Source organism: Muscardinus avellanarius (assembly GCF_963383645.1).
Source record: "Muscardinus avellanarius genome assembly, chromosome: 17".
Classification (NCBI taxonomy): Eukaryota; Metazoa; Chordata; class Mammalia; order Rodentia; family Gliridae; genus Muscardinus; species Muscardinus avellanarius.
Window position 1 is genome coordinate 27353237 of NC_137803.1, and position 5124 is coordinate 27358360.

Here is a 5124-nt window from a genome sequence, read left to right on the forward strand (position 1 = left end):
CAGACCAGATTTGCGCCTGCCCACTAGAGACATGGGAGTCATTTGCATTGCGGTGTTCCTTCCTTCGGAAATAAAGGTACACTGGGGAGCCAGAAAGCTGCAAACAGTTTTGATTTTTAAGCCCCAGAGTCCCTGATCATCATTCCCCCCACCCACTTCAAAATCAGTTCTGGCCCTGGACATGGGACACTGCCCTTTTGGGGCCCGGCGGCCCCCCTCTGCTCCACAGCCTCCAGCCAGCGAGGCTCCAGCCAGCGCATGGTGTGGCCGAGGCAGCAGCAGCCCTGTCTGGGGCCCTGGCACAGTGGGCCACAGGATTGGCTCCCGGGCTTTGTCCTGGATCTGCCAGTGTCTCCAACACAAGGCAGGGGACAGAATGGGCTTGATGGAGGCCCGGCATAAAAGACCTTCTCCTCCACTTTCAAGTAGACAATGCATCAGAGAAGTTGCCAGACCCTCTCTGACGTCGCGACAGGCATTAGCTAATATTTTTATTTTAGCAGCGTGAATAATAAAGAGCCCCGAGTGTCTCTCGGAACTAATTTTGAAGAACACGGTCGGCCACACGTTCCTCGTGCCGAACCAGGCTCCTAAAGAGTTCCTAACAAAAGGTTTAGCCAAGAAGAAAGACATTCCTCTACCAGCCCTTCTCTCTTTTAATTCTCGCCTTGTAATGCTTCTCAGTTAACAGCAACTTATAAAAAGATGAAATAAAGTTGGAGCAGGAAGCAGCGTGCTGCAGAGGGGGACCTGAGGTGGCGGCCCCAGCTTTTGTCCTGCAGGGAACAGCTTCAGCAGATCATGAGCTTGGAAACACCAAGCTTGTTCGCAGAAAAATCCCATGCACATTCCTCTGCTTGAGTCAGGGGCTGCAGGAACAAGTGGCCCCTGAGACCTGGCCACGTGGAGGGAGTCGAGTTCAAAAGCCAGCGAAAGGTGTGGGGACTCAGGGGACCCAGTGTGGTACCCAGGGCTCATACTTCTGGGAAGTGTTCCACCTTGGCACAAAGGAGCGAGGAGGGAGGGGGGCTGAGAGCAGGGACAGGGAGGGCAGTAGGAAGGCCACTCCACCTGGGCTGTGATCCTGGAGCATCTCTAAAGAAAAGAAAACGGGCATTCACTGCCCCATCCTCGATCCCTTCCCTGCATCCCTTCCTGTACTCTCCATCTGTGGCCTCACTGGCCCAACTAACAGGAGGCCAGAGAACCCATTGCTGTGGTCTGCAGGGGTCTGCGTTCGGGCACAGTGGGGTGTGGAAAAGGGTGGAGAGAGGGCCTGGAGGGCCACACGGAAGACAGTGGCTCAGAGCCTCTGGCCCAGAACCATGCACCAGGGTGAGTCTGGGCCCACAACCCTCATCAGGGCAGGCCTGGCCTGAGGGCTGATTTCAAGGCCTCCAAAAAAGTTCCCAGGCCAAAAAAATGCACATACACACACTACCACCACTACTACCACCACCACCATCACCACCACCACCTATTCACCACAATCACAGGGTTTTGGGTTTGTTTGTTTTTGCCAGAAATGGAAGGATGACACTACTACAAAGGGTCCCCCAGAAGAGGAGAGCTGGGGCTATATATAAAACCACTCTGAAATGCCACACTGGACCTGGGAGATGAAGCCAGGCAAAGGGACTAGAGCAGCTCCAGCAGGGTGGCCCTTGAAGGAGGCCAAGCCCAGAAGTGCGGGTTCTGCAAGTAAGAACACATGCTGGTCAAGGCTGGGAGCAAAGGACCGAGTTTCAACAGCAGAGCCTTGCCAGGTGGTAGCCCACCTGGAGCCAACAATCAGATCTTTGTTCTGGGCTCACGATGCCATTTAAGGGCACATGTCCCTTTGTGAGATGCAAGCAGCTCCCAGCAGTGACCCTGAAAGGGATCTGAAGGGAACAGCAATGAAATGAAAGCTCCTGTAGATCCCACCCTTCATAGCAAGCACTGCCCATAGGGTCTCTTTTAATAATCTAAATGCTCATGAGGGCTTCACCCATCAGAGAGGAGCAGGACCCCAGGGCACAGTCAACTGGAACTGTCCCCGCTGAGGAGCACACACCTGCAGAGGAAAGAGTGTCTTGCAAGTGTTGGAACATACACTGAAAGGTTTTTTTTATTTAGAAGTGATTGTCAATGTTTGGCAGTGGTGGCGCACACTTGTAACCCCAGCATTTGGGAGGCTGAGACAGGAGGATCACAGGTTCACAGCCGGCCTCAGGTACTTAGTGAGGCCCTCTGCAACTTACTGAGACCTTATTTCAAAATAAAGAATAAAAAATAGGCTGAGGGTGTAGCTCAGAGGTAGAATGCCCCTGGGTTCAATTCCCAGTACCACTAAAAAAAGAAAAGGGCCTGGCGTGGTGGCGCACGCTTATAATCTACGCGCTTGGGAGGCTGAGACAGGAGGATCACACAGGTTCGAAGCCAGCCTCAGCTACTTAGTGAGGCTCTCAGCAGCTTAGTGAGACCCTGTTCCAATAAATAAATAAATAAATAAATAAATAAACTGGGGCTTGGAGGTAGAATGCTTTGAGGTTCAATCCTCAGTACCAAAAAAAAAAAAAAGAAATACCTTTATATTCTTATAGCCCAGATTCACCTGTGAACTTTATTTTCTTTATCATCTTTGCCCTATTATTTACATATGTTCACACACTTGGGTGTTCACCTGTGCTTTTCTGCTATCACCCCCTAAGTACTTCAGCATGTGTTTCTCAAGGATAGGTACATTCCCTGACACAAGCATAGTATGGCTGATTGATAAACTTAACACCTATCTGGTCTACTATTGGTATTCTGGTTTTGTCAGTTAACCTCATGATGTTCTTTAGAGCATTTCTTCCTCCCATAGAGGATCCTAGCCAGGGCTGGGGGTGCATCCTGTTATGCCTCCGTGGCCTCCTCTAACCTCGAAGATTTTCACAGCCTTGCTTTGTCTTTCCAAGATGTCTTTCACGGACACCTTTGAAGAGTGAAATTTGGTTTTTAGGAAAATGTTCCCACTTTAATTTTGTCTATGCTTCCTTAGGATTGGATCCAGATTGTATATTCTTGGCTAGACTCTTTCACAGACCTCTTGGTTTCTGATTCTTCTTGGGGAATCAGATCCGGAGGTACTCACTGGCCTTCACTGGTGAGGCCAATTCTAATCTCCCAGTCTAGGTATTGGCCGACTTCTCCATTATACAATACTATTTTCTCCCTTGAAACTGGGCAAAGTCTGTGAGCAACATTGTGTGTGTGTGTGTGTGTGTGTGTGTGTGTGTGTGTGTGTGTGTACACATTACTGGGTATTTAACCCAGTAACATACCACTGAGCTTTACCCCCAGCCCTATTTTTTATTTTTATTTTGAAACAGAGTCTTCATAGGTTGATGAGAGTCTCACTACTTGCTGTGGTTGTCCTCAAACCTGAGTTCGTCCTGTCTCAGCCTCCCAAGTCCTGGGATTATAGGTGTGTGCCATCACACCAATTTATGGGGAACAGTTTTTTTTTTTTGTGATACTGGGGTTCCTGGAAGCCCTTCTACCTCCGGGCTACACTCCCAGACCTATTTTATATTTTTATTTGGAAACAGGGTCTCTTAAGCCAGCGCGGCTGGCTTCAAACCAGCACAATCCTCCTGTCTCCTCCTCCCAAGCACGGGGATTACAAGTGTGCGCCACCATGCCTGGCCTTATGGGGAACATTTTAAAGCCAGCAAGCACCTACTTCTTGTCCTCCCCCTGGGAGGTGGCATTCATGGGTGACCCTTGCCTTGCTCCTTTTGAACACGATGGTTGTCAAGCATTGCTGGCTCCCTCCCGCAGGTTTACCAGTTGGCCCTTGGTATTCTACTGTCAGCAAACGAATATACTTATTTTTCAATTTATTATCTCCATGGACTGATAAGTTTCTTTTTCGGCTTATTATTTCTCATACTCAGTTGTTTGTGGGGAGCTCCTTCTAGCCGGCTCCCATGAGATGTTGATCAGACACTTCCATCATGAACACGTTGTTCTTATTTTCTGGCCTAAAGAAGAGGCTACTGACCCATCTTGTCCCTGCCTTACGCTAGTCTGGGTTCAGCCCCTTCTCTGAGGGACTTTGTTTTCTTTTAGTGGGCAGTGGGATTGAATTCCAAGATCTGGACACTCGTGTTCTTTACCATCTGTGCGCTCTCTGTCATTTCCCACGCGCATGCACTGGAGTGTGCATGCTCATTTCTCTGAGCCCTCTGAGGGTACCAGGCTCATTGCTGCTGGGTGTCTTTGCTTCTTGGCCCCTTCAAGGGGCAGCCTTGTAAACCGCATGTGTGTCTATACACCTACTCACTCCTGTACCTTTCATACATGTAACTCACTCATGAACATGTGTACATACACACATAATCCTATTTTAGGAATCACAAATCCACACTAATACCTCCAATTCACTTGCACAAGGTTGTTACCTGCCTTCCCCATCCCATCTTTATATGTCCTTCTTCCACAGTGAAACCCAGACTCCCCAGCCATCCACATGTGTGCTCATTTGCTCAGTCCTCCTGGTCCATCTAAAGTTATTTGAGAACTGTGTCACTGAGAACAGTTTAACCAACAAGCCCCCTTCCTTTGTCCTCCACCCAGCCTGCCTGCCATGTATATAGAGTTCTTGGGTCCTTCCTGCCTTCTTTCTTTCCTTCTTTCCTTCCTTCCTTCCTTTTTTCTTTCTTCCTTTCTTTCTCTCTCTCTCCCTTTCTTTTTTCTTTTCTCTCTCCCCCTCCTTTTCTTTCTTCTTTCTTTTTCTCTTGGCCTTCCAGTGTCATTTTAGTATTATGTGAAATATAGTTGGCCTCTTTGTTTATTTTTTCTTAGTTTGCTTTTAGTTGAGGCATTTTGCCCCTGTTCATTCTTATTGTTTTACCTTCCATTTTTTAATATATAGAATATGCTTTCAAATGAGAAAGAACACCAAAAAGCTATACTTGGAGACGTCACTCTCTCCTACCTCCCATCCTCCCTTGAAAATAACCAATTGAATTGTTTCCAGCTTATACTTCTATTGCTTTTTTTAAAAGGGGGTCTTTTTTTGTGTGTGTGTGTCTTCTTGGACTGGGGATCGAACCCAGGGCAATGCACTTGCCAGGCAAGCGCTTTGCCACTGAG